This window comes from Chlorocebus sabaeus, chromosome 19, assembly GCF_047675955.1.
Source record: "Chlorocebus sabaeus isolate Y175 chromosome 19, mChlSab1.0.hap1, whole genome shotgun sequence".
Classification (NCBI taxonomy): Eukaryota; Metazoa; Chordata; class Mammalia; order Primates; family Cercopithecidae; genus Chlorocebus; species Chlorocebus sabaeus.
The window spans coordinates 34,828,216-34,846,430 of record NC_132922.1 but is presented as its reverse complement, the minus strand read 5'-3'; the positions used below and the strand labels follow the sequence as shown (position 1 = coordinate 34,846,430).

The 18,215-nt window shown below is 39.7% G+C and overlaps 1 pseudogene; it reads left to right on the top strand.

Moving 5' to 3' along the window:
* Positions 1-1,212: 1,212 nt before the first annotated feature.
* On the top strand, positions 1,213-2,482 carry LOC103247653 (26S proteasome regulatory subunit 10B pseudogene; annotated as a pseudogene).
* The last annotated feature ends 15,733 nt before the right edge of the window (positions 2,483-18,215 follow it).

Below are 18,215 nucleotides of genomic sequence, written 5' to 3'. Positions count from 1 at the left end.
AGAAGGAAAGAATAGAGAGTGACAACTAAAGGGTATAGGATTTCCCTTTATCATCACTGCTTCCCCCACAGTGGTGGCAGTTACATAAACTTGTTAATAAGCTAAAAACCAATGGATTGTCAATTTTATTTATGTTTATTTTTAGAGTCTAAGGTCTCGCTTTGTTGCCCAGGCTGGTCTTGAACTCCTGCCTCAAGGGATTGTCCACCTCAGCCTCCCCAGCTGCTGGGATTACAGGCATAAGCCACCATACCCGCTTCTGATTATATACTTAAAAATGGTAAATTTTATTGTATGATATGTATATCTCAGCTGAAAAAAAAAGAACAGGGAGGTCTGTACTGAGATGACATAATCTCTGAATATGTTAAGTGAAGAAAGAAAGGTACAGAATAGTGTGCACAATATACTACTATATTCTTAAAAAAATGTACACACATACATAAATACTGTCCAGGCATAAAATCTCCGAAAAGTCATATGGGAAACCAGTAACATTATTTCCTAAAGGGAAGGAACCTGGGGTGCCTGGGGATATGGTGGTCTGGAAGGGAGACCTAACTTTTCAACATGCTCTTTTGTACCTTTTGAATTTTGTATAGAGCACAACACTTTCCTCATTTTGTAATCTAAAGGAAGAAAAAAGGAATACTCTGATGCTTCCCACCCCGTGCTGTCCGGTCCCATCCCTGTGCCACGCCCTGTTCTGTGCCCACAGCCCCGAGTATTTCCCAGATTGTTCAAGGATGCCAGGTGGGTCATCAGGGCAGAAACCCGACTTGGTGTGTGCATGGGAGGAGCTGTGGCCCGCGGGGTCCCCAGTCTCTCTTGTTAGAAATTAAAGGGAGTCCTTGTTAAAATGTTAACCAGTTTATTTCAGCAGTGGTTGGTGAAATGGAAAGCACCCAGCCGTGATCTGTGGTTCACCCGAGGGACATGAAGGACAGGCTTTTATAAGGTTCATGAGAAAGCAACCCAAGGTAAAGGATTGGTTACAGTTGGTGAAACCCCGTCTCTACTAAAAATACAAAATTAGCCGAGCGTGGTGACGCATGGTTGTAATCCCAGCTGCTCGGGAGGCTGAGGCAGGAGAATTGCTTGAACCTAGACGGAAGAAGTTGCAGTGAGTCGAGATCAGGCCATTGCACTCCAGCCTGGGCAACAAGACTGAAACTCCGTCTCAAAAAAAAAAAACAAAAAAACAAAAAAACACTGGCCATTCCCGGCATGCCCTGTGAGAGACGACTTCTCATCATGGCGGACCCTAGAGGGGAGGCGCTTCGGGACTACCGCAAGAAGCTGCTTGAGCACAAGGAGATCGACGGCCGTCTTAAGGAGTTAAGGGAACAATTAAAAGAACTTACCAAGCAGTTCGAAAAGTCTGAGAATGATCTGAAGGCCCTACAAAGTGTCGGGCAGATTGTGGGTGAAGTGCTTAAACAGTGAACTAAAGAAAAATTCATTGTTACAGCTACCAATGCACCAAGATATGTTGTGGGTTGTCGTCCACAGTTTGACAAAAGGGAGCTGAAGCCAGGAACAAGAGTTGCTTTGGATATGACTACACTATCATGACGTATTTGCCAAAAGAGGTGGCTCCATTGGTTTATAACATGTCTCATGAGGACCCTGGGAATGTTTCTTATTCTGAGATTGGAGGGCTATCAGAACAGATCCGGGAATTAAGAGAGGTGATAGAATTACCTCTTGCAAATCTGGAGTTACTTCAGCGTGTAGGAATCATACCTCCAAAACGCTGTTTGTTATATGGACGACCAGGTACGGGAAAATCACTCTTGGCACGAGGCGTTGCTAGCCAGCTGGACTGCAATTTCTTAAAGGATGTATCTAGTTCTATTAACTAGAACTAGTAGTTGTAGACAAGTACATTGGTGAAAGTGCTCGTTTGATCAGAGAAATGTTTAATTATGCCAGAGACCATCGACCATGCATCATTTTTATGGATGAAATAGATGCTATTGGTGGTCATCGGTTTTCTGAGGGTACTTCAGCTGACAGAGAGATTCGGAGAACGTTAATGGAGTTGCTGAATCAAATGGATGGATTTGATACTCTGCATAGAGTTAAAATGATCATGGCTACAAGACCAGATACACTGGATCCTGCTTTGCTGCGTCCAGGGAGATTAGATAGAAAAACACATATTGATTTGCCAAATGAACAAGCAAGGTTAGACATACTGAAAATCCACGCAGGTCCCATTACAAAGCATGGTGAAATAGATTATGAAGCAATTGTGAAGCTTTCAGATGGCTTTAATGGAGCAGACCTGAGAAATGTTTGTACTGAAGCAGGTATGTTCGCAATTCGTGCTGATCATGATTTTGTAGTACAGGACGACTTCATGAAAGCAGTCAGAAAAGTGGCTGATTCTAAGAAGCTAGAGTCTAAATTGGACTACAAACCTGTGTAATTTACTGTAAGATTTTTGATGGCTACATGACAGATGTTGGCTTAATGTAAAAATAAAGTTAAAGAAAATTATGTATTGGCAATGATGTCATTAAAAGTATATGAATAAAAATATGAGTAACATCATAAAAATTAGTAATTCAACTTTTAAGATACAGAAGAAATTTGTATGTTTGTTAAAGCTGCATTTATTGCAGCAAGTTACAAAGGAGGAGTGTTGAAGCTTTTCATATTTGCTGTGTGAGTATTTTGTAAAACATTGAAAGTTGAGATACTGGTATAAGAAAGCATTTCTTATGACTTATTTTGTATCATTTGTTTTCCTCATCTAAAAAGTTGAATAAAATCTCTTTGATTTAGTTCTCCTAAAAAATAAAAATAAAAATAGAATAAAAATTTAAAAATTGGGCTAAAATACATGAACTAGATTGTTTCCAACAGTTCCTGCAGCTTTGTCAAGTCCACATTAAAAAATTACATGTATGGATTTATTTCCTGACCCTTAATTCTAGTCCATGAATGTGTATGTATTGATCTTGTATCCTACAACTTTGCAGAATTTGATTGTTGGTGTTAACAGTGTTATCATTACTTAGGATTTTAATTATATGTGTGTGTGTACATATATATATAATTATAACATCTCTACGTAGAAATAAGCTTATTACTTTTCCAATTGTAGTGTCTCTTTTCTTGTATTGCTCAATTATTCTGGCCTGAAAGTTTTTAAGTCTTTCACCATTGCATGTAATGGTAGTTTTGAGTTTTTTATATGTACCTTTTATTGAGGTACATATAAAAGTTTTAGTCTATATGTAGTTTACTAAGTGCTCTTATCAAAGTGTTTTGGATTATGTCAAATTTTTAGTCTATTAATTGAGATGATCATGTTCCTTTCTAAAATTCATTCAACTGAGTTGGTATATTGCATTGACTCATTGCAATTGTTAGAGTGAGAAACATTGGAGTTACAACTTTTAATGTTTAAAACAATTCATCAGTGAAACCATCTGGTTCTGGACTTTTCTTGTTGTATATTTTTGATAACTTATGTGATCTTTTGCTAGTTATAGGTTGTATTAGACTTACTCAGAGAAATAGAAGCAATAGAATAAATATCTACCTCTATGTCTATATCTGCGTGTGTGTATTCATATATGTATATATATGCGTGTTAATATATGGGACAGAGCTCTTTAGAGTTGTCATGGCGGTGTCTGTGCAGAGGCCCTTTCTCAGCCATCTCTGGGCTGGTTTGGAGAACCCTCTGTTCTTCCGCTCACCTCATTTCAATGCTGGCCCTTGTTGGCAGCAGCAAGCTTCTGCCCCTCACCAGAGGAAACAGTGTTACCCCATTAACACCTTTTTGCCAATCTCCTGTGTGGAGCTCTGCAAAGACAGTAACTGGCAGCCAGATTTGGAAGCCTCAGAGCTATTGCTGGCCATCATTGCTGCTCCTTATACCCCATGCAACTTTCTGCTCCCCAGATGAGGCACAGAATTATATCTACACAGACGTTCAGCCTTGGAAGGCACCAGATAACAGCCCCAGGACTCAGAACAATCATTGGGGTAGATGGGTAACAAAGCAGCACTTGCCTCCCTACTTTGCCAGCCATGACCTGGTGTGTAAACATAATGAGTCACCAGTGTTCTAACATCCCTACAATCTGCTCCTGCTGAGAATTGGCCAGCCTCATATGACATTCCCTTACACACGAAATTTGATATTAAATGTTTATCCTTTTGTATTTGGCTTATTTTACATAGTATGTCTTCAGGGTTCATCCATGTTGTAGCATGTATCAGCCTTGCTTTTTTTTTTTTTCCCTGAGATAGAGTCTCTCTTTGTCATCCAGGCTGGAGTGCACAACAATGCAATCCTGACTCTTTGCTGCCTCAACCTCCCCAGGCTCAACTGATCCTTCTGACTCAGATGGTCCTCCCCTGTGGCTGGGACTACAGGCACACAGGATCAAGCCTAGAAATTTTTGTACTTTTTGTAGATATGGGATTTTGCTGTGTCGCTCAGGCTGGTCTCAAACTCCCAGGCTCAAGAGATCCTCTCATCTTTGCCTCCCAAAGCTCTGAGATTATAAGCTTGAGCCACCATGCCCATCAACACTGCATTCATTTTAAGGCTAAATAATACTCTGTTGTGTGTATATACCTCATTTTCTTTGCCTGTTTATCTCTTAGAAGATATCTGGATTTGTTTTTACATTTTATGCTATAAATGATGCTGCTATAAAAATTGGTGTAAAAGTATCAGTGCATAAGTGAACAAAATTTTAAAACCTGAACACATTTCTGCATGCAGGTTTTTTTTTTTTTTTTTTTTTTTGGTGGGGGGGATAAAGTCTCGCTCTGATGCCCCAGGCTGGAGTGCAGTGGTACGATCTCAACTCATTGCAATATCTGCTTACCACGTTCAAGTGATTCTCCTGCCTCAGCCTCCCGAGTAGCTGGGATTACAGGTGCTTACCACCACACCCAGCTAATTTTTTGTGTTTGAAGTAGAGATGGGGTTTCACCATGTTGATCAGGCTGGTCTTGAATTCCTGACCTCAGGTGATCCACCCACCTCGGCCTCCCAAAGTGCTGGGATTGCAGGAGTGAGCCACCACGCCCGGGCAGCGGTTCTTAGATTGAATAACAGAGGCCAGGCATGGTGGCTCACACCTGTAATTCCAAAACTTTGGGAGGCTGAGGCAGGCATGTCACTTAAGCTCAGGAGTTCGAGACCAGCCTGATCAACGTGGTGAAACCTCGTCTCTAGTAAAAATTCAAAAATTAGCTGGGCGTGGTGGTACATGTTTTTAGTCCCAACTATTCGGGAGACTGAGGGATGAGAATCGCTTAAGCCCCAGAGGCAGAGGTTGCAGCTTAAGTCCTTGCGTTTGATTAGTTTGGATACACCTGTAGTTGGAACACATGGAACTGTTCCACCTGTTGCTGGAACATACGGTAATTCTACGGAGAACTTGCTGATGAACTGCCAAACTATTTGTCACAGTCGATAAACCATTTTATATTCTCACCAGACATGCACCAGGGTTCCACTTTCTCCACATCCTGGCCAGTACTTGCTCTTTTTCATTTTTGTTGTTTTGTTTTTTATATAGCCACCCTAATAGATGTAATGTGATATCGCATTGTGGTTTTGATTTGCATGTCCCTAATGACCGGTGATGCTGAGCATTTCTCTGTAGACTTATTGACCCAATATAGATTCATGTCCTCTGCCCTTTTGTAAATGTTGTTTTGTTTTGTTGTTAAGTTTTAGAAGTTCTTTGTATATTCTGCTTATTATATTATACCTTATGTACCTAGTCAGATACATTGGGAATCTTTTCTCCCATTTGCTGATTGTCTTTTCACTCTGTTGTTCATGTTTTTGTAAGAAATTTTAGTAGAGAAGGGTTTTTTCCTGATCAAAAACCACGAACAACAGAGTGTTTTTCATATCAAAAAAACAGAAAAGTTTCACATTTTAATCAAGTCCAATTTATCTATTTTATATTTTGTGGCCTATGCTTTTGGTGTCACAGTCAAGAAACTATCACCAAATTTAATGTTATAAGATTTTTGCTTATGCTTTTTGCTAAGAGGTTTTAAGGATTAACTTTTGAAAACTTTTATAGTAGGTTTGGGGGTACCTGTGAAGGTTTGTTACATAGGTAAACACATGTCACAGGGGTTTGCTGTACAGGTGATTTCATCACCCAGGTATTAAGCCCAGTCCCCAATTGCAATGTTTTCTACTTTTCTCCTTCCTCCCACCTTCTAACTTCAAATGGACCCCAATGTCTGTTGTTTTTCTCTTTGAGTTTCTAAGTTCTTATCATTTAGCTCCCACTTACAACTGAGAACACTTGGTATTTGGTTTTCTGTTCCTGTGTTAGTTTGCTAAGAATAATAGCCTCCAGCTTCATTCGTGTTGCCACAAAAGACGTAATCTCTTTTTTATTGCTGCATAGTATTCCATAATGTATATGTGGCACATTTTCTTTATCTAGTCTGTTACTGTGAGTATTTAGGTTGATTCCATGTCTTTGCTGTGGTGAATAGGGCTGCAATGAGCATTTGCATGCACGTGTCTTTATGGTAGAATAATTTCTATTTCTCTGGGAATATACACAGTAATGGAATTGTGAGCAGATCTATTGAATGGTAGTTCTGCTTTTAGCTCTTTGAGGAATTGCCCAACTGCTTTCGACAGTGATTGAACCAATTTACACTCCTACCAACAGTGTTTAAGTTCCCTTTTCTCTACAACCTCACCAGCATTTATTGTTTGACTCTTTAACTATAGCCATTCTGACTAGTGTGAGATGGTATCTCATTGTGATTTCTTTTTTTTTTTTTTTTTTTTTCAGACGGAGTCTCACTCTATCACCAGGCTGGAGTGCAGTGTCATGATCTCGGCTCACTGCAACCTCTGCCTCCTGGGTTCAAGTGATTCTCTTGCCTCAAACTCCCCAGTAGCTGGAATTACAGGTGTGCACTACCATACCCAGGTACTTTTTGTATTTTTAGTAGAGACAGGGTTTCACCATGTTGGCCAGGATGGTCTCAATCTCTTGACCTCATGATCTGCCTGCCTCGATTTCCCAATGTGCTGGGATTACAAGCCTGAGCCACCACACCCGGCCATCTCATTGTGGTTTTAATTTTCATTTATCCAATGATCAGTGATGCTGAGGTTTTTTTCATACATTTATTGGCCATATGTATGTCTTCTTTTGAAAAGTGTCTGTTCATGTCCTTTGCCCACATTTTAATGAGGTTGTTTCTTTCTTTATAAATTTAAGTTCCTTATAGATGCTGGATAGTAGATCTTTTTCACACGCATAGTTTGCAAACGTTTTCTTCCACTCACTAGGTTCTCTGTTTACTCGGTTGATAGTTTTCTTTTTTTTCTGCTATGCAAAAACTCTTTTGTTTAATTAGATCCTACTTGTCAGTGTTTGCTTTTCTTGCTATTGAGTTTGGTCATGAAAGCTTTGCCCTTTCCTATGTCCAGGATTGTATTGCCTGGATTGTCTTCTAGGGTTTTTATAATTTTAGGTTTTATATTTAAGTCTTCAATCAATCTTGAGTTTATTTATTTATTTGTGTATGGTATAAATAAAGGATCCAGCTTCAATCTTCCACAGTTGTCCCAACACCATTTATTGAATGAAGAATCTTTTCTTTATTGCTCCTTTTGTCAGCTTTGTTGATGATCACATGGTCACAGATGTGCAGCCTTGTTTATTTCTGGGCTTTCTATTCTGTTCCATTTGTCTATATGCCTGTTTTTATCAGTATCATGCTGTTTTGCTTACTGTAGCCTTGTAGTTTAGTTTGAAGTCAGGTAACGTGATACCTCAAGCTTTGTTCTTTTTGCTTAGGATTGCCTTGTCTATTTGTGCTCTTTTCAGTTTTATATGTATTTTACAATAGTTTTTTCTAGCTGTGTAAAGAATTTCATTGGTAGTTTAATAGGAATAGCATTGAATCTGTAAATTGCTTTGTTTTGTATAGCCATTTTAGTCATATTGGATCCCCCTATCTATGAGCATGGGATGTTTTTAAATTTGCTTGTGTCTTCTCTGATTTCGTTGAGCAGTGTTTTTTGTTTGTTTCTTTGTTTGTTTTGTTTTTGAGACAGAGTCTCACTGTGTTTCCCAGGCTGGAGTGCAGTGGTGAAATCTCAGTTCACTGCAAGCTCTGCTTCCTGAGTTCACGGCTTTCTCCTGCCTCAGCATCCCGAGTAGCTGGGACTACAGGTGCCTGCCACCGCGCCTGGCTACATTTTGTAATTTTTTTTTTTTTTTTTTTTTTTTTTTGAGACGGAGTCTTGCTCTGTCTCCCAGGCTGGAGTGCAATGGCACAATCTTGTGTCACTGCAACTTCCTCCTCCCAGGTTCAAGTCATTCTCCTGCCTCAGCCTCCTGAATAGCTGGGATTATAGGCGCCTGCCACCATGCCCAGCTAATTTTTTGTGTTTTTAGTTGAGACGGGGTTTCACTGTGGTGAATTACCCTTTTGATGTGCTGCTGGATTCGGTTTGCCAGGATTTTGTTGTGGATTATTGAATGGATGTTCATCAAGGTTACTGGGCCTGAAGCTTTCTTTTTTTGTTGTGTCACTGCCAGGCTTTGGTATCAGGATGATGCTGGCCTCATAGAACAAGTTGGGAAGAAGTCCCTCCTCCACTATTTCTTGAAATAGTTTTAGTAGGAATGGTACTAGCTCTTCTTTGTACATCTGTTAAAATTTGACTGTCAATCTATCAGGTCCTGGGCTTTTTTCTTTTTCTTTTCTTTTCTTTTTCTTGGTTGGTAGGCTGTTTACTACTGATTCAATTTTTGGAGCTCATTATTGGTCTGTTCAGAGACTGAATTTCTTCCTGGTTCAGTCTTGAGAGGGTGTATGTATCCAGGAATTTATTCATCTCTTCGAGGGTTTCTAGTTTGTGTGTGTAGAAGTGTTCATAGTAGTTGTTGATCGTTATTTTTATTTCTGTGGGGTCAGTGGTATCATTCTCTTCATCACTTATAATTGTGCTTATTTGAATCTTCTCTCTTTTCTTCATTAGTCTAACTACTGCTATCTTATTTTTTTTCAAAAAACCTTGATTAAGTGATCATTTGAACAGTTTTTTATGTCTCAATTTGTTTCAGTTCATCTCTGATTTTAGTTATTTCTTGTCTTCTGCAAGCTTTGTGGTTGATTTCTTCTTGCTTTTCTAATTATTTCAGTTGTGATGTTAGGTTGTTAATATGAGATCTTTCTAACTTTTTGATGTGGGCATTACTTCTTATGCCCTACCCTAACTTTTTCTCCTTCTAGACAACTCAGAACCATGCTTTCTAAACCAGTTCAAACTTTCTCAGTGAATCATCCTGATCTCCCTGAGGCAAAGTTAGCAATTTTCCATTACACACGTTTCTCTTTCTCTGTAATAATATCTAATGCAACAATGCAAGTGTTTCATTCCCTCATTCATGCGGGGAACTCCTTTTGGCTGAGACAAAGACTTAAAACTTTCTGTCAACATTAGTGAAGATCTATTTTGAAAGTCTCCATTTTTACAGAAAAGATATAGGAATACCAATGAAAATAAATATAAAATTAAATGACATACAATTATATTGTGGAAAGATTGAATAAATAAGTGAAATAAGCTCTAAGAAAAAAAGATGATATAAAATGATACATAAATGAAAAACCTGGGCTGGTATAGCAAAATTTATGTACCAGTAAAGTGCATACTTTGCAGAAGTGGCAGGAAAACTGCATACAGAGTGACACCTGATGAAAAACTTTAAGGAAAGGCCAGATCTCTGTATGGAGATTGGAAGGGGAGACAAAGAGAGGCTAGAAAATATACATTGTTTGATCTATACCCTTAAAACAGATTAAAGTGGACTCAGGAAAACATGGTCTGCTTTAGGAGAAGGGCACATGTTCCATGCTGGCCAAAGCTCAGAGCATCCCTACCTTCTCCAGGAGGAAAGGGGAGGCAAAGGAGCAGGCAGGTGGCAGCAAGGCCAGGTCAGCACAGGGCACCCAGGCCAAGCCAGGTGGGCTCCATTGTACAGGTAGTGAGGAGCCCCTGCAGGGTGGGCTTTATTCATTAGTTTGTTTTGTTTTCTTTAGTAACTAAGACACATGGTCAAAGTTGACCTTTGTAAATATTGCTGCAGCTGAACACTGGATGGATAAAACTAGTGTTTTAAAAATTATGTTGTATAGAACAGTAGCCCCAGTGAGATATTAGTGGAACACACGGTGTGCATGCACACACACACACACACACGCACACACTCACGCTGAGCCCAGATTATTCTGGCAAATGCTGGGTTAAGCAAACTAAAAGAAAAATCTTTAGTGCTGGACATCTCAGAACGTGGAATGTGGCTATATGACTCATAAAACAGCAAGGTTAAGGCAGAGCTTGTGATATTTTTTCCAGAAACATTGAAACACTTTCCTTTCCTTGGCTTCAGTGTCACCATCTTTCTCCTCGTTCTCTGTCAACCTCTTTGGCTGCTCCTTCTTGGTTTCCTTCTTGACAGTCTGCTGCTGCTCAGCCATTCTCTTTTCATTCCCCATGGATTTCTCAAGTGTCTTTCTATTCCTGCAGATCTTTCCTTGTTTTTCCTGACACCTCTCCTTGTCCGACCCTCCCCCGTTCTAGGGCAGGTGTTCCATCTGTGTGCACTGTTAGCATTCTGGGATGCTCCCAGCGTGTTCCCTGTCATACTCTATCAGGTTTTCTCCCCAAGACTCTGCGAGGGCAGCAGCCTTGTCTCCACTGTTGCTTCAATACTCAGCACATAACACAGAAGCTTACTCCAAAACATTTACTGGACCAACTGAGACTAAAGGTATGTTCCCCCAGATCTTAAGACGTTACAATAATAAATGTAGCACAATAGTCAAAAAAAGTCTCTTCAGTCAGGAGTTCTCTATACATGCACAACAGTTTGAAGTCATTATTAGGCACAGTTAAACAGAAACTGTCACAAAGTTCCCTAAGATAAATTATTTTGCTTTAATCTTCAATTCGTCATGTGAGATCATCAAGACCATGTGTTATTGTAAATATTTCTAGCTAACAACATACCAACCTGATTTTTATTGTTTGAAATAACCGCAATATAAATCAGCTAACGAAAAATTGCATAAATAGTTCTTTCAAATAAAATTCTGCCAAATTTTACATTATTCTTATGCTCAAATGATAATGGGCTCATAGGCTTTTCCAGTACCTCAGTCAAAACATTGTACCAATTCCAGCTGTGGGAATAGTATCTTGGAGTAATGTTACAGATGCGGGAAAAGGTACTTACATGACATTGGCCTTTGCACTACTGTGCCCTTTGGGTCAGGAATAAAGCTGTTCCCTTAAAATTCTAAAATCACTTCTGTCAGGTCTGAAGGGTGGGTTGGAAACACAGTTTTTTTCGTTTTAGCCTCAGATCTTTTATTCCTTGCTTAAAGCAGTGAATAGATAAAGGCCACCACAAGGGCCTCTAATGTTTCTTCAGAAGCAGTGTGCCTGAGAGCATCTTCCTGAAACACTCCCTTATCTCTCCCCAAAATCACCTTAGGAAGGGAAGTCAAAACTTAGCAGACTGAAGAGATCCAAGGGGATCACTGGGCTCTGAGGCTTATGAGAGAAGAGAGAGGTCTAAGACATTTTGTGTATACATTTATGGGTTATTTCAGTGCAATTTTGCTGTAATCATGGATTGCATAGTGGTGAAGTCAGGGCTTTTAGGGTATCCATCACCTGAATAATGCACATTGTACCCATTAAGTAATTTCTCACTGTTCACCCCATCCATCCCCTCACCCTGCTGAGTCTCCATCATCATTCCACTCTCTACATCAATACCTACACATCTTTTAGCACCCACTTATGAGTGATAAAATATGATGTTTACTCTGTGTCTGGCTTGTTTCACTTACAATAATGGCCTCCAGTTCCATCCATGTGTCTCCAAAGTTATGATTTTATTCTTTCTTATGCCTCAATAGTATTTCACAGTGTTTATTTTCTACATTTTCTTTTGCCAATCATCTGTTGATGGACATTTAGGTTGCTTTATATCTGTGCTACTGTGAATAGTGTTGCAACAAACATACAAGTACAGGTATCTTTCTGATGCATTGATTTCTTTTCCTTTGTTTAGATACTCAGTGGTGGAGTTGCTGGATCAGACAGAGCCAATTGATGATCAGTAATTGTGGCCAATAATCAGCTAGAAATAAAGTACTTAGCAGGGCCTGAAAATGCCAAAACTCTGAGACCACTGATTTTCAAAAACTTCCAGCAGCCCTGAGTGAAATGTCCAAGCACATTTATCCACCATTCAAAGACGCTTTATTGCCTGTCCTCTGTGCATCTCAGAAGTCTCTTTTTACCACACTGTCTATATGCTGCATTAGACATTTGTATGAAACTCCAAGGAATCTTATACTATATATTCAACCATGTATCCCTAGTACCTAGCACAGTCCTGGCATATAGTTTACTACTAAACATTTGAACATTTGCAGAATGAAGTAATTATCTTGTATCCAGGTTCCAAATTTTAAGGTGATTTCTCACTAAAAATAAAGTATTACAGTTCACAAATAATCTACTTCCTTTTTTTACAAATGGGATTGATTTGAATCTTATCCCCTAATAATATTATTTTCATTTGCTTCCATCTAAATATATTGTCCTAAGAGAGCACTAAGAAAGAGAGGTAAAGCTGGAGCTTGAAGAATTGTACATGGTCCACACTGTGGCCTGACGTGCATCGCTCACCTGAGCTTCATCTGTTAGGTATGTCAGGGAAGATAAGCAGGGTGAGAGTGGCCTCAACAGAGGACCTCAGATCTCTGGCTTCCCCATCTGGCAAGTACATCTCTGTGTACAAAATCTTCAGAGCCAGATGACAAGAATGGCCCAAGCAGTCCACCAGGGTAACCTGGGCCCAGTGTACATCAATGCAGAGCATCAAGCACAACATAATAGGTGTATAGTTGCCTATTCCTGTTCGGAGATAACTGCATCCCACACACTGTAAAATGAAGAAATGCAGAGAAGCAGATGTAACTGAAGAAGACAGCAGGAGCAACAAGGAGGGACAACAACCACCTAGGAGGGCACCATGCTAGAGACGTCTGGACCCCACGCTAGGCTCAGTGCCCATTATACTCTTGGGACCCAGTGCTTTGCCTCTTCATCGCTTGGCATACTTGGCATTTTTTGTTGCTTAAAATAATGTTTTTAGTGTTCACTTTTCCTAGGAGACAGGCAGATCCTGTGTCGCTATAGCTTCTGGAACGCAGTAGATGCATCACAAACATCTGCTGGGTTCACACACTCTTGCTTTCTCCAACTTTCTTGTCAAGTCTTCAGTGAAAAGAAATTGCTGATTGAGCAAGAATTAAACTTCTAGAGACTCCTGGATCCACTGAAGTTTGAGACAAGGTGAGATTTGTTTACTGCCATATTCCTAGCTCATAGTATACTGTGGTCACTTAATAAATGTTAGTTGAGTAAGTGAGTGAATTAATTCATACATCTTACTTAGCTATATGTTTTCGGAGTAAAGTTGATAAATTTAATAGTTTACTTCTGGTGTAATTTTACTTTACTTATTCAACAAACCTGACAATTCAACTAGGTGCCAGGCACACCATTGCTGAAGAAAAAGAGGTATCAGATACAATTTCTGTCTACATGAAAGTAGAAACGCATGAACAAATTATAACAGTAAATTGGCTAAATTCAGAATCGGAGGGGTTTATTTCTGTTGTAAACAGCTCTAGTCAGGAAGCGTTAGGAAGTTCTAAACAGGAAATGTTCCAACACACCATCTAAGCATGAAGCAGAAGCCACCCATAATTGAATTTGCTACCACCAACCTCAACAGCAAGAATTCCAATCCCATTGCTGCAAATTAAGTGTCACTCTGATTTTATTACTGCTATGGAACCCAGTTTTAGACTCTCTGGTTGTCACTTAATGTTCCGAAAAAGTATTAAAGAGAAAATATTATTATGGTGATGAGCCCATCCACTGCAGTCATCTCAACGTTATACCAATTATAAGGCCTATCATTTAAAAAGGAAACTGTTAATTTAACTTATTTATCCAAATATCAGTGTAACATAAGCATATTTGCCATCAGACTTTGGATTTATGGGTTAAATAGCATATAAATACGATTAGAGACTTGAAGTTTACATTTTTCTGGTTCTCTCAAATTTTTTTTCAAAATAGCATATGCCTTTCTAAACAATTGTTAGTATATTTTTTTAAATGAAGTTTAAAAGGTATATTTTCCAAAAGCAAAATACAGCTCCCATTGGTAAATCATGATGATGAGACACAACAGACAACTTCTCTTGGGAATCATTTAATCAGTGCTCACTTCTACACTCTGTCCAGAAATGTCAATGGCTTTAAAATATACAAGTATATTACACAAGTAAACTTATACTTGTTCAGTATTTTGCAATATTTAGTACTTGTTCTAGCTCTGTCTTGCGGAATAGTAAGCTATTCCAAAACTTAAGGAATTATTTATTGTTTACTCTTGTTTACTGTTATTGTTTAGTAATTTTAAATAACATTATTTCTCATGGTTTTGTGGGTTGACGGGCGCTACAAAAGTTCTCTTTTGGAGTCTTTCTTGCCGTTGCTGTTCGTTGGCTGCTGCTGAAGTTACCTGAAAGCTCAACTAGGCTAAAGATCCTAGACGGGTTACTCACATGGCTGGCAGTGCACATTGGCTGCTGTGTGATGCCTATCTGACCTCTCCACGTTACCTGGAGTCCTCACAACGTGGTAGTTGGTCTCAAGACACACAGGGCAATACTACAAAACTTCTTATGAACTAGCCTTGGAGGTCCTAGAATATGACTTCTGCTGCATCCTATTGGTAAAGCAGGTCATTGTGACCAGCACAGATTCAAGAAATGGGAGATTTGACTCTACCTGTCAATGTAAAGAGCAGTATGTGCACGCAGGGAGGAAAGAAATTGAGGGCATCATCTTGAAGACTATCTTATCACACTATTATTCCAACTCATGAACATTATGTTTTAGAGGGATAGTACTAGCTACTCATGTCTCCCCCAGAAACCCAAGCTAGGTATTGACATATTGAAAAGAACGTCAGTACCATTAAAAAAACTCTAGAAAAATCACATGTGATGACTGAGGTTAATTCAGTGTCTCAATTACGTCAATGTAATTCCCTTCTTGTAACCCTAAATATGGTGAAACAGAATTGAATTCTACAGAAGTCTTTTGTCTGTTTTCCTATGGAATAATTAACAAACACAATAAATGCATAAAGAGTATGAAGTCCAATTTATTTTAGATTTATACCTCTTAATTTCAAAGCTTATAGAAATCCAGAGAACTAATCATCATAATCCATAATGCCTGGACCAGAAATCATTGTTCTAAGAGTACCCGGTGGCACGCTAAAAATGTATTACCAACTAGGAAATTTAAAACTCTTTTGTTGGTGATATATATATATATATATATATTTTTTTTTTTTTTTTTTTTTTTTTTTTTTTTTTGAGACGGTGTCTCGCTCTGTCGCCCAGGCTGGAGTGCAGTGGCCGGATCTCAGCTTCCTGCAAGCTCCGCCTCCCGGGTTCACGCCGTTCTCCTGCCTCAGCCTCCAGAGTAGCTGGGACTACAGGCGCCCGCCACCTCGCCCAGCTAGTTTTCTGTATTTTTTTAGTAGAGACGGGGTTTCACCGTGTTAGCCAAGATGGTCTCAATCTCCTGACCTCGTGATCCGCCCGTCTCGGCCTCCCAAAGTGCTGGGATTACAGTCTTTTGCCACCGCGCCCAGCCTTGTTGGTGATTTTAAGAGAGCTGACTAGCTCATCAGCACAATTCTCACAGATTAAGAATGGAGGTTACTCTGCTGAGTGGATTCATAATGATCAGAAAAAAATTCACAAATAAGAAAAGGAGATAGAGAAGGGGAAACATACTGTCAATCACTAAAATTAAAGTGAATTTTCAAATGGTCTGATTTTGTATTTTTCAAAAGAAAGGCAGCTTATTGTGATAGAATAAGAATCCCACTTGTATGTCTTCTTTTGAGAAGTGTCTGCTTATGTCCCTTGTCAGTGTTTTAATGGCATGGTTTTCTTAATGTTCAACATCACTAATCATCAGAGAAATGCAAATCAATGTAAGATACCATCTCATATTATTCAGTATGGCTACTATTGAAAAGTAAAAAAGTAACAAATTCTGGTTAGACTTCAGAGAAAATAGAATGCTTATACACTGTGGTGAGAATGTAAATTAGTTTAGCCACTGTGAAAAGCAGTTTGGAGATTTTTCACAGAATTTAAAACAGAAGTACCATTAAACCGGCAATTCCATTACTGAGTATATATCCAAAAGAAAATGTGAAATTCTACAAAAAGAAACCCCACATGCACTTGTACATTCATCATATTGCTATTCACATTAGGGAAGACATAGAATTAACTTACATGTGAATCAATAAATTGGATAGAAATATATGCTACATAAATACCATAAAATACTATGCACACATTAAAAGGAATACTATCATGTTCTGTGCAGCAACATGGATGCATCTGGAGGCCATTATCCTAAGGAAATGAATACAGGAACAGAAAACAAAGTACCACATGTTCTTGCCTATAAGTGGGATCCAAACATGGGGTACTCATGAATATAAAGATGTCAACAATAGACACTGAGAAGAGGGCAGGGGGTGAGAAACTATGGGTACTATGCTCACTACCTTGGTGATGGGATCAATTATATTCCACAATATATACTCAGTACCTTGGTGATGGGATCAGTAATATCCCACATAGCTCAACATCACACAATATATCCATGTAACAAACCTGCAAACGTATTCCCTGAATCTAAAAAATTTAAGGCAAAGACAGAGTAGGAAGGCAGAATAGAAGCCTACACCGCTCATCCCCTTACCAAAACACCAAATTTTCATAACTCACTATATTCAAGAAGCACTGTCAACGGGACCAAAAAATAGGTAAGCACTCACAGTACCTAGTATTAACTTCATATCACTGAAAGAGACATTGGTGAAGACACAAAAAAATGACAGTCTGGAAACACCGATGCCACCTCTTTTTCAACCACCAGTAGTGGCCACGTAGTGCAGAGATCGAAAGTTTGGGAGAGGGAGAGCACAGTTTGTGAGACTTTGCAATAAACTCAGCACTACCCTGTCACAGTAAAAAGCAGAACCAGACTGTACTCAGCTGACATTGGCCAATAGAGGGAGCATTTGGATTGGCCCCAGCAAGAGGAAAATCTCCCTCAGTGTTGGGAGCTTGAGTCTTTACAAGCCTTGCCGTCATGAGTTGAAGTGCTACTGGACCCTAAGAGAACTTAAGGGGCAGTCTAGGCCACAAGGACTTCAATTATTAGGCAAGCCATACTGCGGAGTTGGGCTTGGAGCCAGTGGAATGTGGAGGGTGGGGAGAATGTGGCCTAAGACACCAGCCAGAGCAGCTAAGGGAGTGCTCACAACACCACTCCCCCACCCCCCACCCAGCAGCAGCCACACAACACAGAGAAACCTGTGAATTTGGGAGAGCGAGAGCACAGTGACTGGGGGACTTAACATTAAAGTCAGTGCTGCCATGTCAGTAAAGACCTGGCAGAATTCCTCACCTGCTGACTCAAGGACCCCTGTACCCAGAATGAAAAAACAGTGATACCCAGGCAATACCCCATGGGTACTGGGCCTGAGAAGTGCTAACTTCAGGTGTGACCTGGCACATTTCCAGCTGTGTTTGCTATGATGAAAGACTTCTTCTGTTTGAGAAAAGCAGGGGGGAAAGTAAAGGGAACTCTGTGTTGCACCTCATACACCAGCTCAGCCACAGTGAGGTAGAGCACCAAGCAGATTCTTAAGAGTCCCTGAGTCCGGGTCTAGGGTCTTGGTCAGCATTTCTGCACTTACCCTGGGCCAAAGATTGAGTCCCAGGCATTGCAGAGTTTATCACAAGCTAACTAAATAGTCCTTGGGCGGAACCCCCTAAGTGCCAGGTTAGCTACAGTAAAATAGAAAAGCAGGTAAAATTTGAAGATTCTATACTTTCATCTCTGGCTTCCAGATAGCATCTATGGACCCACTCATGGAACTTGCCACCCTGTAGGCAGAGACACTAACCTGGCTGACTTTGTCATCTATTAATCATAGAGTCCTAGGGCTTTGAGTAAACTTATATGGTAG